This window comes from Callithrix jacchus, chromosome 7 (genome assembly GCF_049354715.1).
Source record: "Callithrix jacchus isolate 240 chromosome 7, calJac240_pri, whole genome shotgun sequence".
Lineage (NCBI taxonomy): Eukaryota > Metazoa > Chordata > Mammalia > Primates > Cebidae > Callithrix > Callithrix jacchus.
In genome coordinates, this window is record NC_133508.1 from 4,180,841 (window position 1) to 4,207,523 (window position 26,683).

Here is a 26,683-nt window from a genome sequence, read left to right on the forward strand (position 1 = left end):
ATGTGATGGCCCATGCCTGTAATCCCAGCTACTCAAGTGGCTGACACACAAGAATTGCTTGAACCCAGGAGGCAGAGGTTGCAGTGAGCCAAGATCGCACAACGGTACTCCAGCCTGGGCAACAGAGCAAGACTCTGTCTCAATAAAATAAAATAAAATAAATATAATATAAATATAAAACTTTCTATTGCACAACTGCTGTGCTGCAGGCATGATTCCATTAATTGAGAGTAGAGAGGTAAATAAATCAGACACAAATCTTTGCCCTCTCAGAGCTTATATTCTAGTGAGAACTGACAATTTTGTGTGTGGCATATAATGCACTCTTGAAAAACTATGTCTGAAGTTTTTTTCTTGACGATACTTCAACATTCTTCCAAGCCAAGTTTGTATGTATTTAACTATAGATATTGAAAAGAATGAGGTGGGAGTAAAGGGTTTGCTCAATGAAAATAGAGGAATTATATGGGATGGAAGGTTAGAAGGAGTAAAAAGTTAATGGATTAAGAAACTATTCTCACTATACAAAATTCTCTAATCCCTAAGGTTGCCAGGATCAAAGTTGTCTTCTCAGAATTAAAACGATTGAAATCCTGCACATTTTAAAAGTGTGTTTGCTCATTTTTTTATCCGTGTGCCTGCTTTTAAGAGTTCTACAGTAAAAGTACTAGTGCCACACTCTGCCTTGCATGCTAAATTATAATAAGAATAATGGGATGGGGAAAATAAATCTTTCCCAACAGACAAATCTAGACCTGAATGGTGAATATGAAGAAGCCTTTGAAGGGGAAATAAATGGAAAATTAGATGGGAAGGAGCCTGCAGAGAGGAGCACACAGCAGTCAAAGACAACCGAAATAACCTTGCCTAAAAGCACAAAGGGTAAGAGCTGACTGCTGCCAAGGGCCAGGCTGAGGTGCAGGGGCTGCCAGACAGAACCAAAGACATCAAGCCATCAAGCCAAGGAGAATAAAAAAACGGCTTTGTGTGATTCTGAAGGACAGAGGAAGGTAGTGATTATGAAATGCAAATCCTAATCAGATTTTCCAATGGAAGTGCATTTCCATACTTTAAACTTGCCTCCACCTGTCAATATCAGCCTTGAAGACGCAACCAAGAAGCTAAGAGAGACTATCATCCCCCTGTTCTAAGCCATGTGTGGCTTACCACGCATTACGATAACCCTGCTCCTGGAAAGGGTCATCTGTATAAAATAAAAAAGACTCTGAGTTTGCTAGCAAAACATGAGATGTGTGTGTGTGTGTGGGGGTGCGCACGCGTGTGCGTGTGTGTGTATGATACATATATATATGTATGTATATTTCATGCTTCTTGGTAGCTTAGAAAGTTTAAATTGTAAAACTTACTGACGTTTGTAAGAGAGACCTTCAGTAGAGGGAGTAAAACTTCTCCATTCTCAGGAATAAAACACCTTTCTCCCCAAGATGCTTATCATCAGAACAACCAATATATTGCTAATAATGAATCAAAATGTATTTAATACTGCACAAATCAATGTTTTCTATGACTGGCATGTAGATAAGGATAAGGATTATGTTAAACAAGATTTTGAGAATAGGCTATTTTTATGATACATGCATGGAAAATAAGAATGACGTATTCTCTATAGAAATTTAACTGTTTTGTTATTCAAGTAGAGAAGTTTCGTCAGTAATTTGGTGCAAAGCTGAACATATATGTATATTTTTTAATTTTAAGACAAATTTGTAAGATTCCAAGATTTAAATATTGTATTAAATTTAAAATAGCTCTAACAGAAAAAAACTAAGACCTTAATTTAAAATTTTATTTTTAAATTGCAACAAAATATACACACACATATAAAATATAGAAAAATGACAGCTATTATTTTAGACAATTAAAGATGTTTCTATATTAATGAATGAACATATTTTAGAGTAGAAATTTTACCTTTTTTTTAAATACTACAATATGCCCCCCTCATTAAAGCAATTTTAACATATATCACAAATTAACTTTTTAAAAATTTTTATTTTATTTTTTTAATTTTAGAGAGAGGGTTTCATTTTGTCATCCAGGCTGGAGTGCAGGGATCCAACCATAGCTCACTGGAGTCTCCAACTCTTGGTTTCAAGAGATCCTCCCACTTCAGCCTCTCAAATATGTGGGACAATGGGTATGTGCCATTTTGCCCAGATAATTTTATCTTTTAACTGTTTTAATAGAGACAGAGTCTCATTTTGTTGCCCAGGCTGGTCTGGAACTCCTCGCCTCAAGCGATCCTATCACCTTGCCCTCCCAAAGCACTGGGATTACAAGCTTGAGTCACTGCACTTGGATAAAATATTTTTAGTCCAAATATTAAATCCTTTAAATAGTGAAAACAAAAAAAGGACAGGGTACAGAAAATACAAATTATTTTTATGTAAACTATTTAGAAAGTTTTAAATTTTTTAGTTGATTCTTTGATGCCAAAAACTCATTTTTTTGTATCTGATCCTCACTATAGAGTTTCATAATATAAATGTTTCCTAAACATGGAGTGAACATGTAACCTGATGTGTCTAGAATGGCCCCATAGTCCTGATGTAATTTGTAATGACTTACCTTTTCTCAAATACAAGAACTATGTTAAAAATTACATGATCATCAAACTTAAACAGTATGAACTTTGTGATGTTATTGACACGTTTAGAAAATAAACCAGAATTGTGATTTGTGTTTATCAATCTGGAAAACATCAAGTTACACACATTCATAGTAATGCTATTAACATAAACTTATTGAGTGCCAAAAATTTGTAAGTGGCTGTGCCTTGCTCCTCTTGCATCATGAAGTTAAATATTATCGTCCCTAATTTATAAAAAGGGAAATTAGACCTTGAAGAAGGAGTGGAATGGGAATTTGAAGCGAGGCCTATGTGACTCCAAAGCCCATATTAAATGGATGAACCCTTGAAAACCAGTGATACTGTGAGTGAGGATGGTAGGCATGGGAGAATAGGAGATAGTAGCTGTTATACTCTTCTAAAGCCACAAATCTTGGTGTGACTCCAACTGTACTGATTTCCATTTTGAGTCCCCATTTCAGCTTCACAGCTAGAAACTTACTCCAGGCACTCCTAGGCATGCTGTGTGAAATTCAGCAATGTCCCTTCCGTATCTGTTTGTCCTTGGGCTTAATTCTAATCTCAAGGTTTTACGCGGTGTGAAAACATTCCCTGGGAGAACATCATTGCCGACCTTGAGTCATCCTATACTAAAGTTCACTGAGATGTATAATTGTTCCCTTGTGAGTCTGGATGATTAGCACCGATATCCTCCATTTCCAGAATGTCCCAATTCGGCCGTGCCCATTGAGAAGAATGCCTGCTCTGTAACTCCCTCTCTTCACCGACTCCACACCCCATGAGCCCCTGGCCCTCTTGTGTGTCCTCTTTCCCCTGTCTTCTTCACCTTTCTTTTTGTCTTCCTTGTCTTTCCTGGACACTACAATTGTTTAGCTGAATGTCATGACCACCTGGTTATTATGGGGTTTCTCAAGGCCTTTCTGTGTCTGCAGGCAAGCTGGTGACTAATTGTTTTATTTTTCTTATTTTTTGTGATGGAGTCTCACTCTGTCGCCCAGGCTGGAGTGCAGTGGCATGATGGTGGCTCACTGCAATCTCCACCTGCCAGGTTGAAGTGGTTCTTGTGCCTCATCCTCCCAAGTATTCTGGGATTACAGGAATGCCCCACTACTAATTTTTGTATTTTTAGTAGAGACTGGGTTTCACCATGTTGGCCAGGCTGGTCTCAAACTTCTGACTTAAAGTGATCTGCTCACCTCAGCCTCCCAAAGTGCTGGGATTACAGCCACCGTGCCCATCTGACTAAGTCTTTACTATCAGGGTATATGGAGCAGGTGCAATGCTGCTGCCTCCCAGATTTCCAAATAGAAAGGAGCTCTAATTTCTTCTACACTTGGATCTCTATATTTTCAGAAACATCTATCATATTTTTCAGTCTTCTCCTAGACCCCAAAGATGGAAGAAGTAGCAAAGCCCCATGACCCAACACCACCTTCCAACGTTATTGCCTGTTCTCCAACTATTACTCTTTCTCTAGCATGAGGCATCTTGTTGAGAACTCAAAGGCTACATATTCCAACATTTCCCCTCTTTTACTGCTGATTGTAAAATGTTTGAACCTAAGAGTCCATTTTTCTGTGACTTTTTAAATTTTTCTCATTCCACAGTGCCCAAGAGGGGATAAGAACTCGGGATACAAGTGAGTAAAGGGACAGAAGTGTGGCTTCTCTTCTCCCAGACTAGCAAAGTGCTTTGTATGGTTGACTACACTTGTGAATACTTTGAAAAATTTTAAAAAAGAGTATGGTGGTAGAGAGGAATCGTCAGGGAAAGGTGGCACAGAAGAAAAAGAAGGCAGAGGAAGTTCAAGAAGGGATGAAAAAGTACAAAAAAGAGAAGACAGGGGAGAAGAATAGGAGAAGAGAAGGAAACCTCAAAGGAAAAGTAAAGTGTAGAAGAGACAAAACAGAAGGGAAATAAATTTTCAGAGGGCAAAAATATTTAATTTTCAAATCCATAACTGATACAGATAATACCCTGTGGCACCTGAATCCTTTCGCATCATTCCTTCCATCTTCCACAGAATGTTTACTGTTCATTGAGAACTCACAATTGTGAGCTCTATCTATCTTCATGGACATCCATTTTAATTACGTGTGGCTGGGTAAGTACAGACATTGAAGCTTCAATTGCTGCTTGATGGTAGCTCTTTTTCCCTGTATTTTTCAGAGTCAGCTTAGTTCCAGACATCAGTCTAAAGGGTTTACGTGTCTGATTCATTTAATCCTCACAACAACTCTCAGAACGCTATTGTTTTCCCTACTTTACAGATTGGAAATCTGAGGCTCAGAATGACTAAGAAATTTGTCCAAGATTTAGCAATGAGGCAAAAATCCAAACCAGACATTCTAACTCCATATTTTCTGCCTTCATAACTGCTTAGCTACATTCTCCCACCTACCCAAATTGTTAAAATAAAAAACCCACTCAGCTACCTTCAATTTAATATAACTAAAGAGTAATATATTGTTCACTGAGTTCATGGGTTGGGCAGTTGCTCTAGTTGCCTTTGGTTTCAACTATCAATTCAAGATTTCTTTTTTAATGGCTATATTTCTGATCAAAGGAACACATGCTTAATAAAGCCAATTGCAGGCATTAAGCTATGTTCTGGTGGCAGTAGGAGGAAATTTACATTCACAGAGAGAAGTCATGTGTTTAAATTTGTGCAAGACCAACCAAGCATGGATCCATATAGGTGAATGTCTTTCACATGCCATTTGATGAGTGTGAAGACATTGCAGAGTGTAGAAGGGGAATTGAGACTATAATAGGATAAATTTATACCAGGAATTATGGCTGTGCTTTCTTTATCATAAAGAAAGTTACTCCAGCCTGTGGGCAATGGTTCACACCTGTAATTCCAGCACTTTGGGAGGCCAAGGTCGGGGGGGATCACCTGAGGTCAGGAGTTCGAGACCAGTCCAGGCAACAGGATGAAATCCCGCATCTACTAAAAATAGAAAAAATTAGCCAGGTGTGTTGGCAGGCACTTATAATTCCAGCTAATTGGGAGGCTGAGGTAGGAGAATCACTTGAACCCAGGAGGTGGAGGTTGCAGTGATCCTAGATTGCACCACTGCACTCCAGCCTGGGCAACAAGAGTGAAACTCCATCTCTAAATAAATAAATAAATAAGAAAGGCACTCAATGAGATTTTAGTCCAAGAGTCAACATTCTTCTCAATGACAAAGAGATGGAAGAAACATTTCCACATATCAAATAGAAGCTTAGAAAGATCTGTAGAATTTTCTCAAAGATATGTCAGTAACAGTTGTAATGGGAACTTCCCCAATTGATTCACCTTTAGTTGTTCAATCTTTTTCTCTGTGACTTGTAAGATGTTTCAATTCAAGTTACATATTCCTTTTGTAACCCTGATGTCATTAGCTATGGCTCCTTAGGAGCTGGGATTGGCAGACATTCCAGAGTCAAAGAATCCTGGATTCACTCTCCCATTTACTACAGTTGTAAAATTGAGCACTGCCTTTTAAGCTCCCAAAGTCGTACTTTCCCCTTCTGTGAAATAGAGATAATAGTTACTAACTCAAAGTGTTGTTACAAATATTCACTGAATGGCCTGTACAGTGCTTGGGATGCTCAGTAAACTTTAGCAATAATAATTAATAGTAATAAGTCATTAATCAGGATTAATAATTGTTAATGCTCATTATATTAGCAATAATAAATAATAACAATACTCATTATTCTTATTGGTTGCCTCAGTGCTTGTTATAATATCTTGCATGGAAAGTTAATGTGTAAAATGGTGGTAACTCCAGCAGTTCACAGGTTTCCTGCTGCCCGCAGAAAACCTAGAATGGATATGTTAATAAAATGATAAACCACATAGTTGGATCCCTGGTTGATATTTTTTCCAGAGGATTTTATCAAGAGTTTTTGTAAAATAGCTCTGTTCTTTCCCAGTCCTCCTCTTCATAAAGTAATAACTGGGCTCAAGCTTAGTTAACTCAGTGTATTATGTTGCTACTAAATACATACAGGATAAATGCATTTCAAATAAATCTATTCTGCCGAGCACAAGACTGAAATTATACTGCATCAATCTACTAAAATAAAAAAAAACAAATCACAAATGACTCTGTAATTAAACAAAGCCAAAACGACGTTAGTGTTACTGGTGCAGCAAACATTCATTTTTTTGGTAAATGATAGAACATTGTCTATTCTCAGTTACTCTAGACATCTACATTGACTCAAAACCATTTGGACTTTCTTGGTTAATTTTGACTTCTCAGAATCTGTGATTCCTAGTTCCTGATTTGGATGTGGATGAAGTCTAACTAAAAAGTCAAAAGAAATTATTTTGCTTCTCAGCATAGCTGAATATTAGAGCGATTTGCAACTGAGCTGCTTATTGCAAAATTTTGACACAGTTCATTTTCTTAATGTTTGTAGTCTGGCTGCTCCCCTAAATTAAGATCCTCGTTAACCATCCCTGCACATGTTATAGTTTTTAAAAGCATATCATGTTTTTATTCCTTGTTTTCCATAGTTTAATGTGGTGTTGTATATCCCCTAAAATATCATTTCACTTCAGTTAGGGTTGCGATGTTTACTAATGTACTTTGCTGGTCAGGAAACGGAAACACAGTTTCTTCTAACACATAATGATTTGAGGAACAGAACACGTGAAGATTAGTACTACTATAGAAACATTTCTTCAAATTAGATGGCAAGGATTATATATTAATTACATTGATGGAAGTAATTTTAAGCTCTGTGCTGATTTGCTATGACTTTACAGTTTATAAGGAAAATAGTTATCTGATATATTGCCATAATTAAAGTCTCTCGGTAGAATATGGAAATATAACAAATATTTAGATTTTAATTTTTATTCTGCTGGTAAGATCATGTCACATTATTATCTTCTTTTCTCCAGTCAAATAAATGCATAGAAATTTCACAAGGTTCTTCCCCTTTCACCCTTCCTAATTTTTACACGCAAGACTCATTTAGAGATGACTAAGTTCTTGGAAGACATACTGACTCTTTACAAAGTAGCGGCAACACTGGTAAATATAGGCTGGAGCACTTTAAAGCTTATAGGTTTAACAATGAACTGCTCAGTGAAGAAGAAGGAACTTCAGGTATGAAAGTCTGACTACATCACAGATCCCTTAATTGGGCCAATTCCTGTTATATGGAAACGACACCTTCATATAAAGATTAGTTCTAAGCTAGCAAGGTCATCAAATAATGATGCTCGACTGGATTTCTTCTGGCTGAACAATACCTTAAGCAAATGCAAAATAACCTTGAATCCTTCTCAACTCACAAACAGTGGATACACGGTTTTGAAAGTGTCAGGTTCCAGACTGTGGTGATAGGTTCATTTCTCCAAAGTGTTGATTTGCTTCTTTTCTCTAGTAAGAATGTATAGAATGATAACCCAGCTGTGCCCTAACCATATGTTCAGACTCACACAAAAGTCAAATCAGCTTTCTTTTTCTAAATTACTTCCTCCCTTGATGTATGGACCTTATTTATAACCTCCCTTTGTGTAGCCATAACACTATCACATAGGGCTTCGTTTCTGAAAACCATAGCAATTGCCTGAAAATTGATTTGATGTCTTTTGCCCATCCCTCCCTTAGGTCTCTGAAGACATTTTAATATGAGCCATGACATTATGATGGATGAAATCTGGCATTTTACTGTAGCAATGCTACTCCCATGTGGAAAATAACAGCTTGTTCAAAAGCTGGTCTTTCAGCCAGATTTAGAATATACAGTAAGCCACATTTCCAATCTTTTCCCTTTTCTTTCCTTAAAAAATTTCTTTCCCAAACTTCACTGTGCTGATTATCAAATTTTCCAAGTATCACAGATTGAAGCTAATTGAAGTTCACATAATAATAACAATAAACGTCACCCAAAGACAAGGTTAATTGAGAATAAGAAACAACTTGAATATCTGAACATAGAATAAAATAATTATTCAATACAAATGCCCATCTGCAAAATCACCAAGTTTCTATTGATTTGTGAAACAATTTTATAGAGTTTTAAGAGATATTATAAGGCTTACAAGAAACTCCTTCTCTAATGTTAGGTAGGACAGATGCAAACAGAAATCATTAAGTATATTCTTTAATAAACCCTATGTTCTTATTTATAAATTAGAACATTTTTCTCAGTTTATATTAATTACTATTGTCAACTCTTCAAAGGCTAATAAATACAAATGCATTTACTGATTTCCTAATCAAAAGGGAGAGAAAATACATTTAAGATTCCTCTCGTGTGTGCAATTAATGCTACTTATATTTGGTTGTTGGCATATCATAGACCTGGATGTTTTAAATAGAGTGGGTAGTTTGACACCCTTGAGGAAAACCAACTGTTACTGTGTTCTCTATTTGTTCTCAGTATTTCCTATAGGCCCATATCTTCTACTGAAATAGAATAGTTGAACTTGAAGGCCTGGGGTGGTAGTTCACACCTGTAATCTCAGCACTTTGGGAGGCCAAGGTGGGCAGATCACTTGAGGTCAGGAGTTTGAGACCAACCTGGCCAGCACGGTGAAACCCCATCTCTACTAAAAAATACAAAAATTAGCTGGGTGTAGTGGCATGCACATGTAATCTCGGCTACTTGGGAGACCGAGACAGGAAAATTGTTGAACCTGGGAGGTGGAGGTTGCAGTGAGTCAAGAGCACGCCACTGAACTCCAGCCTTGGTGACAGAGTCAGACTCCATCTCCAAAGACGAAAAAAGAAGAGTTGGAGTAATAGAAAAGATGGAAATACATTGTAATAAAAACATTACTATTTGGATACAGGTAATCAATATTGATACCCTTCACCCATACAACTCAATATTTATTTAATGACCTCCTATAAGCAGGTGATTGATTATTAACCTGAAGAAAGTGATACTGGTGAATGAGTATTAAATTCAGAGATCCGAACTGCCCTGCTGCAGATCTGTTTCATCTCAATGGAGGACAGAATAACATTTATATTCCCCACACTCATTCATGATTAAATGACAAAATGAGGCTATTATTGTCAATAAACATATATCTTGTGAATAATTTAGACACCTGCATAATTTCAACCTTCAGAGGAGATTGAACTGAAGGTAAAATGTGGTTCATGCCATGGGCATTTTGTATGGGTCCAGTTTACTTTGTGTGCATTAATTTGACTTAATTTACTTTTCAGTTTCACTTTTATTTTATTCACTTTTTGTAGCTGACTCCTTCAAATTCCTTTGACAACCTGAGAATGTCTTGCAGTTGAACGTAATATTAATTACATTTCAAAGCAAACCTTTATTCATTTGGGGGCAATCTGTGAAACAGAAATCTGTGACTGAAGCTGCTGCCAAGCCAATTACTGCAAAATAACTCAAATATGTCTCGACAGATTGCATTTTTCCTATTGTTAGATTGTTTATTTTGTAGATCAAAAGGCTACATTCACTTTAATTAAAATGAACTTATTCACATAGTTAAACACACCAGCCCTTCCCTGGGACTATATATAGGTTTATGTATAGACAGGTGTGCTAATGAAATCTCTGTTTTGTTTTTTTGTAACTGCATAATTCTGTGTTTTTTTTTAAGTGTTTCTAGGTTTTCTTTATGTCAATGCATCCTTTGTATGAACAAGCCGCAGTAGAAAGAACTAATCAGCACTGAAGACCAGAGTGCAAAGGAATTATTCAGTGCTCAAAGAAATCCACCCTAGGCACAATCACATTGCATCGCACATGCAGAAGAGAGTGGTGAATGCAACAGGTTCGATTGGAATAAGCACTTGATATTCAGATGCTTATCAGAACGATTCAGATTTCTTAGTACCCCACCACAAGGCTGGGAGTTTTTATTTTTATTTTATTTTTCTGACATTCCTGGAACACTATTGTATGAGGTGTATAAATATCCTTTTCTCTTCAGTATGAAATAACATGAGTCAATATACTAACTTACAGAAGAAGGAAGGATTTAACAATTGTGAGCTCTATCTATCTTTCAAACATGCAATGAACCATCATCACATATTTGTGTTTTTGTAGTTTCGTGGTTCAAAATAAAAAAGATGGTCTCGGCCGGGCACAGTGGCTCATGCCTGTAATCCCAGCTCTTTGGGAGGCCAAGGTGGACAGATCACCTGGGGTCGGGAGTTTGAGACCAGCCTGGCCAACATGGTGAAACCCCGTCTCTACTACAAATACAATAATTAACCGGGCATGGTGGCACGTGCCTGTAATTTCAGCTACTTGGGAGGCTAAGGTGGGAGAATCACTTGTGGGAGAATGGCTTGAACCCTGGAGGCAGAGGTTGCAGTGAGCCGAGATTGTGTCACTGCACTCCAGCCTGGGCAACGGAGCAAGACTCTGTCTCAAAAAAAAAAAAGTCATCTCATAGCTCCAAATACCACACAATCTTTTAACTTATTTCTAAGAATATATGTAGCTTTAAACATAGAAGAAACACATTTGCACCCATAAAGAGTCTGTTAAAAAATTACTTTAAGCCAAAAGACCCCGTTTGTCTTTAACAATACCTACCAAATGATTATTTAATCTTTCACTTCAGGGGGTTTGATAACATTTAAGGAGAAATTCTGCACAGTTAATTTTGGCAGGAAAAGGAATCTCAGTAGTACATGTTCAGGGAATTTTGAGTTTTAAACAAGCATGATACCAGCCAGGGGAAGCAGGATGGCAAACGTGTGAATAACACAAAGTAGGCAAGAAAAACATAAACTCAGCAAACTTTCCCCACACCAGTTACACTTGCTGGCACCTTGCCTCATAGTCAGGCTTCTCTTTTCTTCAGTACACTGTGTGAGGAGTCTCAGTGCATATTGCCAGGGCTTTCAGCACTGTTGACCAATGCAGTCCTTGAGTTCTCTGCCTTGAGTGAATTTCAACAATGCTGCACCTGCTTGCTACATACTGTGGTTTGAATATGTGTCCCCTCCAAAACTCGTGTTGAAATTGAATCCCCAGTGTGGCAGTACAGAGAACCTTTAAGAGGTAATTGAGTCAGGAGGGTTTTGTCTCATGAATGGATTAATCCATTTATCAATCAGTGGATTTATGGGTTATCATGGAAGTGGGACTGGTGGCTTAATATAAGGAAGAGAGGCCTGCGCTAGCACACCAGCAGGTTCATCCCTTCTGCTGTGTGATACTCTGTGCTTCCTTGGCATGTCCAGGGAGTCCCTACCAGCAAGAAGGTTCTTGGCACATATGCCTCCAGACCTTCGACTTCTCAGACTCCAGAACTGTAAGAAGTAAATTTTGTTTCCTTATAAATTACCCAGTTTCAGATACCCTGATATAAGCAACAGAAAGCACACTAAGATAACAAATTGTCTATCCCTCTTCCATTGCTATAGGTTAGGGTGGTGTTACTGGTCTACAAAGCCTTGGGGCTCTACATTTTTCTGCTCTGGGCTTTTTCCCACTTCTGGTGGGGTAACAGACTCAGGGAGCTTATGTATCTCCATCTTTGCAGGAGATGATACGTGTTGCTCACGAACAGAAGTGGTTGATTTCTCATTCCCTCCCTTGCTTTTATCATATGAGGCCAGGGGTGCAGGGAAGGTATCAGTCAGCTGGGGCTACCGTAAGAAAATAACACTGATTGGGTGGCTTAATAACAAATGCGGATTTTTCACAGATCTGGAAACTGAAAATCCATAATCAAGGTGGAAACTGAAAATCCACAGATTTGGTTTCTGGAGAGGGTTCAGTTTTCAGCTTGCAGAAAGCTGCTGTTTTCAGTATGTCCTCATGTTGTGGACAGGAGGCCAGCTCCATTGTCTTTCTTTTCTTTTCTTTTCTTTTTTTTTTTTTTTGAGATGGAGTCTCACTCTCTTGCCCAGGCTGGAGTGCAGTGGCACTATCTCTGCTCACTGCAAACTCCACCTCCTGTGCTCAAGCAATTCTCCTGCCTCAACCTCCCAAAGCTGGGATTATAGGAACCCACCACCATGCCTGGCGAATTTTTGTATTTGGGGTTTCTCCATATTGGCCATGCTGGTTCTGAACTCCTGAGTTCAAATGATTCACTAGCCTCAGCCTCCCAAAGTGTTGGGATTACAGGTGTGTACCACCATGCCAGGCTGCCCAGTGTCTTTCTCTTCATATCAGGACACTAATCTCATCATGGGAGCCCTACCCTCATGAATTCATTTAGGCCTAATTACCCAGCAAAGGTCCTATCTTCAAATACCAGTATATTGGGAACTAGGGCATCCACATATGAATTCATTGGGTTGGGTGGGGGTGGGGCACTAAGATTTAGTCCATAACAAGGACAATTTTTATCCTGCTCTTTTCTTCCTCTTCATATAAAGCTGTCCACAAGGGATGTGGATATATTAGATGTCACACTAGACAAATTTATAAGCTGGTCTGCAACAGCTTCCTCCCTCTTTCTCTCTCTTTGCAGCTAGAGAATTGGGGGGAAGCTTTGAGACTCAAGTAAGTCACTTGGATTTTTGAAATCTGTAACTGTGATCTAAGCCTTTCTGACCACAGGCCCCCCAAGAGCATGCCCTTGTGTTTCTAGTGGCCAGTGGAATACAAGCAACATTCAGCCATATAAAAGAGGATTCCAAAAATAATTCCTGTATTTGGCAAAAGAAATGTTGGAACTATCAGCCAACTTGAAAATAGGTCAATATACTAAATAAAACAACCTCTATTCTATACACATTGCTGAAGAATGTGAGGTATTTATAGCTATACCTAGCTTCTCCCTTCAAAATGTATAGCACTCTTTGAAAATCCATGTAATCATTACCGAATCCTGGGGAAGGAATAAAAAAATTGGGAGGTTTATAAATCATCAATCTTCACTTCAGAAAGACGGAGCGATGACTAATCTAAAATATATACATGTACATATGCATGCGCATGGCAGCCTTGAGCTTGCAGGACTCAAGTGTCCTTTCAAGAGAGGACCAGCTGCAAGGGAGTACTTAGCAGACAGCAGCTAGCAGCTGCACCTGTAGAAACCACCACAGGGTTAGGGCCCAAGCCTCAGTCCCCACAGGGACTAGGCATGGAAGGAAAAATAGAGTCAGCCATGCAGAACTCTTGGCATCTTTACTCTGGAACTTACCATCAGTCTGGCTGGCAAATCCTCAGAACGGCACCATAGTCTAGATTATTTTACCCTCTCCACTCTGTCCTTCCCTCTCTTTGTTCCAATGTCATATTAGCATTGCAGAGTGAAGGTTCTCTCTTGCTTGTTCCTGCTTTTTCTTCCCTTTATTATTTATAGATGTTTATTTATCCCAAAGAATTTCTTACACTAGTAATTCCATCTAGGCAAAAGTTTCCTGGAGGTCTAGAGACAGTGTATATGGCACCCACATATAGATACATACATGCATGCATATGTTGATACCCATGTATACAATTACATATATTTATGTGTATGTATTTATATAGATGCACATATGCACGTGTACATATATTCACAAACACACACATAAACACACACTTATTCAACCCAGAAGCCTTGCAAGGAATGACATTCCAAAAGCTGAACAACTGATCTTCTTCCACAGATATATATGTTAAAGAAACTACAATATTTTTTCGCTATCTTGATAAATACTCTTACTGATAGGCACGGACACAAGTACTTATGTGTGGGATAGCATACCGTGAAATTTATTAATGGCATTGTCATTTAAGGCCATTATTAAAAAGTCAAAGTGAAAACTAAACTAAAAACCAGTAGATAAGGAACCAATAGATCCAGTCTATTCCATTATATGAAAAAGTCTTATTTGGGGTTTAATGGGTGGGACTTCTTAGAGTATATTAATTTTTCAGTTTTTAACTGGCATTTGTTGATGTTATCTGGATTCAACTTCTATGAATAATCTCTTATAAGTATGCAACCAAGGGCCCACCCTGACCTAGAATCAGAATGACCATCTTCACTCAAATAGAAGTTCACATTTATCAAATTATTTTAAGAATCTTTTGCTATGTTGTCCTTGAACATTGGTAGATTTCAGGCTAGTCATGACATTCACAGTAAATTTTCTCTGATGGCATGTTGATGACCATCAATCTTTTGATTAAAAATTTATTATTCCAAAACTATAATATGTTGAAAATTCCTGAAACCACACAAAAAACATTTTGTCCAAAGATGATATATGGGGAATGATATTTAGATATAAGATATGACATAATTCCATATAATATTTATCTCTGCCTTTTAGAATGGAGTTTATCTTCATCATAATTTAAAATAGTCTTATAAATTGAGTATTGATGTGAGAAGCAATTTTGATAATATTTTTTAAAGTACTTATAGAAATGTAATGGATTGATACTTTTCGTATTTTACATAAATTACTTTTTATATAAATTGTACTTACTGTTCATCTTATGGAAATATATATTTTATATAAATTTAATTAATTATTACCAAATCTTGCAGTTTTTGCTTTAAAAATGTCCAGATTGCCCTTTTCTCTTTTACTGTTTTCATGGAAGTCCAACCAAATTTATAGGATTAAAATAATTTCTGTGAAGTTAGATTTTGCAGTGAATGAATATATTAGGCAGAAGCCCTTTTAAAATCTGAATTTCTCAGGGTTTTTCTCCAGCATTCTTATTTCGACATGTATGACTTAAACTTGGAAATTTCCATTACCCTTCATCTGAAAAGATGTAGCCCATAGGTTGATTAGGAAATATACTTTCTGAACATTGTACTTTTACCAACAGAAAGAAAAATATAAAAACTTTTTAAATGCCAAAAGATAAAAAAAAAAAAGCCAGGGACTTTTTCAATATCAATTGAGCATAAGTTAAAAGTTTTTGTAAAACATTTACACAAAAGCGAATTTGTTATCTTTATGCCAAACTGATCCTGCTATGATAGAAAAATATTATGTGTTTTTCTCATTGTACTCTGCTGAAAATTAGTTTATGTCTGCACACTAGCAGATGACAAGTTATTTTAAAGACAAAGGAATATAAGACGGGGGATGGTACAATGAGAACTGCGCCTTCTTCCCCATCTCATCATTGGCTCTCAGGATTCCGACATTCTCTTCATTAGTTCTGTGAGACAGCATGGATTGGGTTGTTGTTCAAGGGTAAAATAGTGCATGTACATCATAAAACAATTGCAATTTTTTTTGAGAGAGAAAGAGCATATTTTAAAAGCTGATAAACTCTCAAACTCTCTCTTCTCCTTGACTTCAAACAGTTCTTCAAAAATCCAAACGTAAGGAATGTCTAAATGAAACAGAGGGCTATCATTTCTCTAAAATGTGGGGTTTTTTTGAAGTTATTGATGCATAATATGTGAGCCAATCATGGAATAAATATTTGAAAAATTCTGGGAGAATAATCTCACCAGTTTCCTCTTCCATGATTGAAACTTCTGCCCTGTGTAGCTGAGTATACTTAAGACAAATACGCTACCAGCAAGATATATTCTTTGAAAGTCTGTGGACTGAAGGTCAGCAAACAGCTAACAAAATTGTTACGGGACTGGGAACCCAGTAGCTTGGGCAGTTTCAAAAGCAATTCTTTCAAACTGTTAAACGCCAGAATCACTCAAACACCTACAGTAATTTGAAGAGTCATCTCATGATGATCTGGGAGGTCATATCTGAGTAGGGCTAAGCAAACATACCTGTGAGTCTCTGCCTCTGCTTCAGCACTGAAATAAGTCTGCGGTCCTCTATCAAACATTATTTTAACACTGTTATGGATTTAATGTCTGTGTTTCCTTCAAATTTATATGTTGAAGTCCTAACCCCTAATATGACGGTATTCGAAGATGGAAATATTGAGCTGATTAGGATTAGTTGAAGTCATGAGGGTGGGGGACTCATGATGGGATTAGTGATTTTAAAAGAGACACCAGAGAGCTTTTTTTCTCTCTCTTCACTCATACATACCAAAGAAAGACCATGCGAGAACACAACGAGAAGGACACCATCTGCAAGCCCGAAAGAGAACCCTCATCAGGAACCAAAACGATTGACACTTTGCTCTTGTGCTTCCCCGCCTCCAGAACCATGAGAAATAAATTTCTGTTTAAACCACTCAGTCTATGGTATTTTGTTATGTCAGCCCCAGGTAACTAATATAAAAGCTTGTTTTCTCCTGTTGGTTCAGTAATGTATTATTTTTATTATTTAAATTAAAGAAGAAAATTACATAAACTCCATATTTATGCTAACTTTTATTGAAGTAAAACCTAAAATAATAGCCAATCTGATTTTAGGGGTTTGACAGAACTTTGATTAATGTAAGTCTCTTTCTAAGAAGGAACAGAGAACAGCGAAAAGACCAGAATGGATGATCGTGTATATTAGTATACAATTAATCTAGAATAGTGTAAATGGGGTAAAGGGTATTTTAGCCAGATCTCCTTCACAACCAAGCGATATTTCCCGGAACGTCTCCTGGCTGTAACAGTAAATATATGGACGTGCTTGTCGACAAACCTTCTCCACTGGTTGTGGCTCTGCTGTTTGCTATTCACACACTAATGTTCCTTTGACTTCTATTCTTGCCAGAGCCTTATTGCTATTTGTAGCCCCAGATAATATGCATAAAATGCTTAAATGGGATGGGGGGGAACGTGCAACATTCAAGGATAATATATTCTAGAGTAACCTCAAGTAAGGGACTTCTGCACAAGGTGGAGGGACACTTTTCCCTATAATTCCCAATCTGCAAAATAATTGTATTTTTATTTATTTATGTGGTTCTATTTTTCTCGTCAAAGTCTAACAGGAACATTTTACTTAAGATTCTTCACATAAAGACAGTCAATATAATCAGGACTAGCTGAAGAAAGAGATGATTGATTGTTTCACATGCTGAGTACACTTATGGTAGGGTTGATTCAAATGCAATTGAATTCATGGCTTAGGCGAGGCATTCAGAACTGTTTCTTTCTTCAGGCTCCATGATCAAGCAAGATAGTGGCAGTAGTCCTTAGTTTCACTTATTAGCTTTCCATCCATTCAGAGATGCAATCTGCCACTGTTTCAGAGAGTTCAGCAAAATTCTCATGATGACTTTGAATCTCTGAAATGGTGATGTGTGCAGATGTGAACCAACCACTGTGGCCTGGGGACTGGGAGCCGCTAGTTCACCAAGTTCCAGTGACTTGCTTTCCTTAGGTTTACTGCAATCATATTGACCGAGACACGGGGCTTTCTAAATAAAAGCTACCTATTAGCAAAGCCACGTAAGTGGATGCCTGTTGATTCATACCCAAACGTCTCCCATAGCCCAACGATCGTGACTCCTTTTAACACATATATTTCTTCCTACATATTCCATACAAACAAATACCTTTATCTTCCTAAGATTCAGGCTTACCAGTTCTTAGTTTAGATTCTTTGAGTAATGTGCAGTTCTTTCCATCAAGTATAGATGTAGCCCAAGGCACTTCAAGAAAAAAAAAGAGAAGAGAAAAAATGTGCCACTTCCTATGTGAGATAGAGAGAAGGAGTTTTGAACCATCTTGCCTCTTGAGTCCTTCTGGATACATAGTAAGAACCCACTGGCAGTGGAGGGCCTTTGTTAGGTTAGCCTAAGGCTTGACCCAGGTGCTCTTTTTCAGGGGCAGCTTCCAGATTTATTATCTTTCCTTCTCATATCTAAGATAAAATGTGGTAATATGGTATTTCAACAGACAACAGAAAACCTAAAAACTACCTTGGTGGCATTAGAGAATTCATTGATATGGTGGGCAAGGAAATCTGTGATGTAGGAAAACAAACTTGAGGATAGAATACTGAAGATAGTAAACAAATACTACAGAGATACAACACTGAGAGAAAAAGGAGAGGAACGTTCAGTCTGGCAGTTACACAGTTTCTACCAAAGGTTTGGAATGAAAAATGTTAAAAATCAATTGATAAAATCAATCATCAATTAAATAATTAAAGAAAACTTTCCTAGGTTGAAAAACATTCATATATAAAGACAACCTTTTGTGAATTTGGCAAAAAACAATGGAAAAATAAAAGATACACCTATCCATGCATACTGGTAAAATATTGAGTAACAGATAAAGAATTGTATACCTAGGCATTAAATAAATATAAATATACATATATACAAATTATTTAATCACTAAAAACAGATCATCTGTTCTTCCTAAAAAATGGAAAGCTATAAATTAAGCTGCCTCAAACACCTCTGAAATATGAAGTATGAAGGTGTACTATGGAGCAGGTTCAGTTTCAATGGAGGAGAAATGAATAGTGATCAGAGGCTTTTACACTATGCTAAAGGGTCATTTATGCTTAAAACTAACTAAAAGTAATAAAACAAGAGCTATAATCATCATCATGCAAATACAAAACCAGTACTTAGAGCTCAGTATACATTAGTATCTGTTCTAAACAGTTTACATGTAGCATTGAGTTGTTTAATACTACATGCAAGTATTATTTTTATTCTAATTTAACCAATGAGTTCCATTCAAGGAAAGTTAAAGAACAAAGGCCACACTGTGAATGCATGAAGAAACTGGCACTTAACGTAAGCTTTCAGGCTCCAGAGTGCTATGTATGCTAAAATATGGAGTTTGAATGTTGGTTTTGGACAAAACAGCGAAAGATACACTCCACAGAAACCAAAGTTGGATTTCATACTGTAAATTCTGGAAATATTAAAGGACTTCTACATCTGGCCTGACCATTGACAATGAATTTTGTGGCCCAGGGGTAATGTAGGGACAATGAAAAATAGAAAGAGTGAAAAATCTGGAAAGAATTACAGCAGAGTAATAACATAGATTGCCGTTGAATATAGAAATGATTTTCTTCCTCTCTTAATTTTCTAAATTTTTCTTTCTCTGTTGGTTAGACATTAATCCCTTTATAATAGCAAGAATACACTCCATTTTATAACTTTCATAACATGACAGTTTAACTCTTTTGATGTGCTTGGTCTTGTGTGATTGGTCTTGTGCTGTTGTCTTTTGCACTGTAATCAGAGGATATGTTTGAACATTAGCTGTGAGCCTATGCCAGTCAGAGAGCCGTTGGTTTGTCCCATTGTACCAACAATGGGTTGTCTGATGTCAAGGACATATTTCCTGTGCTGAACAGATATAAAGGGAATAAAAAGCCTGGCACAGATGGATATGTGTGGAAGAACAAAGATCTTAGCTTTCGTTTGCTTCTCTTGTGTTTCATTTAATTGCTTATTTTATTTTGACTTGCTTTTGATATATCCAGTGAAGAGCAAAGCCTTCTTGAAGGACAAAATACAGGGTTTTTTCACAGAGGTAGATAAATTGATCTTTTTGATATTGTCTCTCTCTCCAGAAAATTAATAGACATTTCTAAAATAAGTCTCATTTTGCTTTTCCAAAAATAATAATATAATGTCACATATGAAAAATATACAAAATCACAGCATGTTTTATAGTCTGGCCCATTCTAGTGGGAATCTTATTATCAGCCTCAAAAGATTTCTACAGAGATTAGGCCTTGTATCCCAATACTTTCCTAAAACAAATTGTTATAGGGTCCCAGCATGGTAAAATTCCATTCAAAGACCTATTTATGGGTGAAAAAGGTTCCTGGGAAATCCACTGTGTCTAAAATTATTGACTGGTGGAAAAGGATAGCTTCTACATAACACATTCTATCTTAACAGGATTGCGCTTTTAGTTAGAGAGTCTGTTTAAAAAATTAATATCTATAGTGCCAAATTTAGTAATTTTATGTGGATTAGTAAGAGAACCAGAAAATTGATCAGGTGATAAAAGGTTTAAGCTTGCATTAGTAGATAAAGTCTGAACTGGACCTTAAGGTAAAATGAAAATCTTACATTTCTTTGTGCATGAATGATTTGCTCTTGATCTTAAACTCTGCTTATTTTACTGCTTGAAGTAACTTCCTTTGCTGTTTCCTTTTTGGAAATACTAGTTCAGCTAGAATAGAACAATGAGGAACATCTTTTGCGATGAGATTGTTTTTCCCTAAATCTAAAATATGGTGATAATGCATGTGTGAATTGGATTGTCATTTATCTGCAAATAAATTCGATTGCATACCTTTGTCAGTCTGGGGAGGAATTTAAATATGCCTTTATATATTTCTATATATAACTATATGGAGTTTTGTGTTATTTTAAACAAAATTACATGGAGAATATCAAAGCATTCGAGATGGCACATAATATAAAATTATATATACATGATTAATCTCCTCTGAACTATAATGCTACATTACAGAAAAAAGACATGTTCTGCAACAGCACTAACAAGAAACTACCTTGGTACCTAAGAAGCTCACTAATATCAAGGTATAGTGTGCTAATTAGAGACAGGAGCATGTTATATAGACAGGATAAGGAAATTTCAGGAGGACACTAATGTTATCATATCTAAATAGAATGCATGGTTTTTCCTTATGCTTTGCACTGCATATGTGGGAAATACAATTATGTGGTTTTAATACATGAACACAAACATCCGTGGCCAAGAAACTAACCCTATATAACCTCAGTCTAAGAGGATGGGAGATGGTGGATAGAAAGCATCCTCCCTAGAGAGGCACATGTAATTTGAAAACAAAACAAAACAAAGCATTTTTGAGGAGCAGGTGGAAGACTTGTTGTAACTGGAGCCTAAATAAAACATATGCATTATTGCATTGCAGAGTTGGGAGAAAGATGTGGAACTCTCCAAGGTTCTAAAGTGCAAATAAAAGAACAGCATGTAAAAGAAAAATAAATACAATAAAATTAGTGAAATAAAACAAGAACAAAAGCCAACAACATGTTGTTTACAAGAAACAGAACTAAAATATAAGAACATGTAAGGATTCAATCTAAATGACCAAAACAAACAAACAAAACTACAGTAATAGCGACCTACAGAAAGTTGACATAATTATATTAATATGAAACAAAAATTATATTTAACTACAAAATCCAATATTAGGGACAAAAGTTCATGTTGACCATATCAACTATTAGAAGTTTCATGCATCAAAAATATTTTAAAAATAAGGCAAAACTGATATAAAGAAACATGGACAAACCCATCATCATGGTGGGAGGTTTCAACATCCTTTGAATAATTATTTGTAAGTAAAGCAAACGAAGAGTTAGTGCCTCTGTAGAGGATTTATTTGAACAGCATAACTAACATGGGTGCCTGTACACACATATATACGATCTTGTATGAAATTATACATACTTGCACATCACTTTACTGTGCTTTGCAGATACTGCTTTTTTTTTTTTTTTGCAAGTTGAAGGTTTGTGGCAATCCTGTACTGGGCAATTCTGTCAGCGCCATTTTTCCAACAGTATGTGCTCAGTTTGTGTAAAATTCTGGTAATTCTCACAATATTTAAACTGTGTCATTATTATTATATCTGTTATGATGATCGGTGATCAGTGATCTTTGATGTTACTATTGTAATCATTTTGGAGCTCCATGAACTGCACCCACATAAGCAGTAATCTTAATTACTAAATATTATGTGTGTTCTGACTGCCCCAATGACCTAAAATTCCTCCATCTCTCACCCTTTCTTTGGGCCTCCCTATTTCCTGAAGCATACTGATATTGAAATTAGGTCAATTAATAACCGTACAGTGGCCTCCAAGTGTTCAAGTGAAGCACAGTTATACACTTCTCACTTTAAATAAAAAAGCTAGAAAGAAGTAAGTATAATGAGGAAAGCATGTCAAAAGCTGAGACAGGCTGAAAGCTATACCTCTTGCACCAAACAGCCACGTTATGAATGCAAAGGAAAAGTTGTTGAGGAGAATTGAAAGCGCTGCTCTCCTGAACACATGAATGATAACGAAGTGAAATGGCCTTATTGCTGATAAGGAGAAAGTTTGAATGGTCTGGATACAAGATCAAAGCAGCCACAGCATTTCCTGAAATGAAAGCCTCATCCCAGAGCAAGCCTCTAACCCTCTCCAATTCTATGAAGGCTGATAGAGATGAGGAAGTTGCAGAATAAAAATGGGAAGTTAGGCTGGTTTCTGAGTTTCTTAAAAGCCATCTCTATAACATAAAAGTGCAAGATGGAGCAGCGAGTGCTGATGGAGACGCTGCAGCACCTTATACAGAAGATCCAGCTAAGGTGATCGATGAAGGTGGCTACGTTAAATGGCAGATTCTACTCTGTTTAGATGAAAGAGCCTTCTGTTGTTAGAAGTTGTCATCTAGGACTTTCGTAGCTAGAGAAGAGAAGCCAAAGCCTGGCTTCAAAGTTTCAAAGAACAAGCTAACTTTTTTTTTTTTTTTTTTTTTTTTTTTGAGACGGAGTTTCGCTCTTGTTACCCAGGCTGGAGTGCAATGGCGCGATCTCGGCTCACCGCAACCTCCGCCTCCTGGGTTCAGGCAATTCTCCTGCCTCAGCCTCCCGAGTAGCTGGGAATACAGGCACGGGCCACCATGCCCAGCTAATTTTTTTGTATTTTTAGTAGAGACGGGGTTTCACCATGTTGGTCTCGATGGTCTCGATCTCTTGACCTCGTGATCCACCCGCCTCGGCCTCCCAAAGTGCTGGGATTACAGGCGTGAGCCACCGCGCCCGGCCCGAACAAACTAACTTTTTATTAGGTGCTAAGGTAGCAGGTGACTTGAAGCTGAAACCAAGGCTTATTTACCATTCTGAAAATTTTATAGCCCTTAAGAATTATGCTAAATGTCTCTACCTGTGCTCTATATATAGCTGACAGCGCAACTGCTTAAATCATGGTTTGCTGAATATTTTAAGCTTGACTGTTGACAAAAACACTCCTTTCAAAATATACTATTTATTGACAATGCACCTGGTCACTCAAGAGCTCTGATGGAGATATGCAAAGAAGTGAATATTATTTTCATGTCTGCTAACCATGAAGTCCTTGGATCAAGGGGTAATTTTGGTTTTCAAGTCTTATTATGTAAGAAATATATTTTTAAGGCCATAGCTGCCATAGACAGTGCTACTTCTGATGTATTTAAATAAAGTAAATTAAAAATCTTCAGGAAAGGATTCATCATTCTAAATTCCATCAAACAAATTCAAAATTTACGGGAGGAGGTCAAAACACCAACATTAACAGGAGTTCAAACAAAGTGGATTCCAACACTCATGCAAATTTTGAGGGGCTCAATACTTCAATGGAGGAAGTAAAGGGTTGTGTCAGAAATAGCAGGAGAACTAGAATTTGAAGTGGAGCCTGAAGATGGAACTGAGTTGCTGTAACCCTGGAATGAAACTTGAACAGTGAGAGCCACTTTTTATGGATGAGCAAAGAAAGTCATTTCTTAAGATGGAGCCTGTGCCTGGTGAAGACGCTGAGCACATTGCTGAAATGACAGCAAAGGGTTTTGAACATTCCATAAACTTAGTTGATAAAGCAGCCTCGGGGTTTGAGAGGATTGACTCCAATTTTGAAAGAGGTTTTAGTACTTTTGTAATAACACTGTGTAATACTTTTGTAATAACACTAGTACATTCTAGTCTTCTCTCAGAGGTTATCAACTATGTTAGCTTTGTACATGTCCTTAGATAAATCTTATGTATAATGACAAACATATATGGATGTAAAAAAGGTATTGTTTTGTGGATTTAAAAAATCTGGATATGGCCGGGTGCCGTGACTCATGCCTGTAATCCCAGCACTTTGAGAGACCAAGGTGGGTGGATCATGAGGTCAAGAGATTGAGACCATCCTGGACAATATGGTGAAACCCTGTCCCTACTAAAAATACAAAAATTAACTGGGCATCATAGCGCACACCTACTTGGAAGGCTAAGGCAGGAGAACCGCTTGAACCCAGGAAGTGGAGGTTGCAGTAAGGTGAGATTGTGTCACTGCACTCCATCCTGGGGACAGAATGAGACTCTGTCTTTTTTTTTTTTTTTTTTTTTTTTTGAGACGGAGTTTCGCTCTTGTTACCCAGGCTGGAGTGCAATGGCGCAATCTCGGCTCACCGCAATCTCCACCTCCTGGGTTCAGGCAATTCTCCTTCCTCAGCCTCCCGAGCAGCTGGGATTACAGGCACGCACCACCGTGCCCAGCTAATTTTTTGTAATTTTAGTAGAGACGGGGTTTCACCATGTTGACCAAGATGGTCTCGATCTGTTGACCTTGTGATCCACCCGCCTCGGCCTCCCAAAGTGCTGGGATTACAGGCTTGAGCCACCGCGCCCGGCCGCGAGACTCTGTCTTAAAAAAAAAGGATATAATATTGTACTTGATTTATGTTTTAAACTTAAACCTAAGAATATGTTTGGAGAACTCCAGGTAATTCTATAGCTGCAGAGTAACTATGTGTATTTAATTTAATAAACTATGGAATACACACGTATATGTGGAATAGACATATATAGTTTATTAAATTATTCTTTCAGTGATAGTCTCATTGAAGTTGTTTTCAGGTTTCCACTATTGTAACGGTCAATAAATTTTCGTGGACATACTTTTGTATTCATGAACAATTCTTCTAGGGTAAACACCTCAAAGTAGACTTGTTGGACTACAGAATTAGGACACTTAACATTTAATAGATAATCCCAAATTCACACTAATGTGAGATAACCCACTTATGTATATTCTCACCTACAGTTGGTATTATTTGATTTTTAAAATTTGATATAACGCTTGTATCATTGTTTAGATGTATACTTTCTTGATTACTAAAGTGTTGAGCATATGGTATTTATGCTTATTTTTCATTTTCTCTGAATTGTCTGATCATGCCAAAGATTTGTCATGACTTTTATATTTCGTGTTATACCTTATGGGTTTTTCCTATCCCAAGTTTGTAAATATTGGTGTTGATGGTATAGTGGTAAGCATAGCTGCCTTCCAGGTTTGTAAACATAATTTTGTTACCACGATACTAATATTGTTAAATATTTTTCTGAAGCAAGTTATTAAAAATATGCTTTAAAATATTAATTAATAAAATAGAGTATTTAAAAATAATAATTTATCTTTGTTTTATTTTTCCAAAAGAACAGCCACTTACACTCATGCCATTAATTCAGTTATCTGCCCTATCACCAGTGACTTGAAAATGCTATTTCTATCACATACTAAATTATCTCACACACACTGAACACACTCACAAACATGTTGGTCTATTTTGTAGGTTCTACTCAGTTCCATTGGTCAATTACGCTATATGTGTTCTAATACCAGATTATCTTATAATATGTTTTTCCCACAGAATGTTTATAAAATCTGGTGAATATCTATTATATCATCAAGGAAATTAGAAAGATGATAGCCAGATAGGCAGGCAGACAAATAGATAGGTATGCAGACAGACAGACATGGACAGACAGATAGGTAAATGGACAGACAGATGAATAGATAAGTAGAGAAAAAGATACATAGATGAATAGACAGATAGATAAATACATAGACACATAGGCAGATAGATACATACATACATACATAGATGCATAGAGATAGACACATAATACATACATAGACAGACAGATGGACCGATAGATGGATAGATAGACAGATAGGCAGATGACAGATAGACAGATAGATAGACTGATAGGCAGACAGAAAGATAAATAGAAATATAGGTAGATAGACAGATAGGCAGGCAGGCAGACAGATAAACAGAAAGACAGGTAGATATATAGGTAACAGACAGATATATAGATAGACAGGTAGAAAGGTAGAAAGATATATAGTTACATAAATGGACAGATAGGTAGATAGATGGACAGACAAATAGAAAGATAGGAAGACAGAGAGATAGATAAATAGAAAGACAGGTAGATAGGTAACAGAAAGATAGACATATAGATAGAAAGACAGATGTATAATTAGGTAGATAGGTAGGTAGATAGATGGACAGATGGATAGATAGATATACAGATAGATGAATAGTTAGGTAGATAGATGGGCAGATAAATAGATAGATGGACAAACAGGTAGATAGCTAGATAGCTAGATAGCTAGATAGATAGATAGATAGATAGATAGATAGATAGATAGACAGACATAGAAATAGACCAAAGTTTGATAGATAGACAGATAGACAGATACAATGTTCCTCAATTTTAATGGCTTCATGGA

At 37.0% G+C, this 26,683-nt stretch overlaps 1 long non-coding RNA gene across 1 annotated transcript in view; it reads right to left on the reverse strand.

The window, feature by feature from the left end:
- Positions 1 to 26,683, reverse strand: part of LOC118155233 (uncharacterized) — a 221,528-nt gene that overhangs the window by 192,641 nt on the left and 2,204 nt on the right. The gene's annotated exons all lie outside the window — the stretch shown is intronic.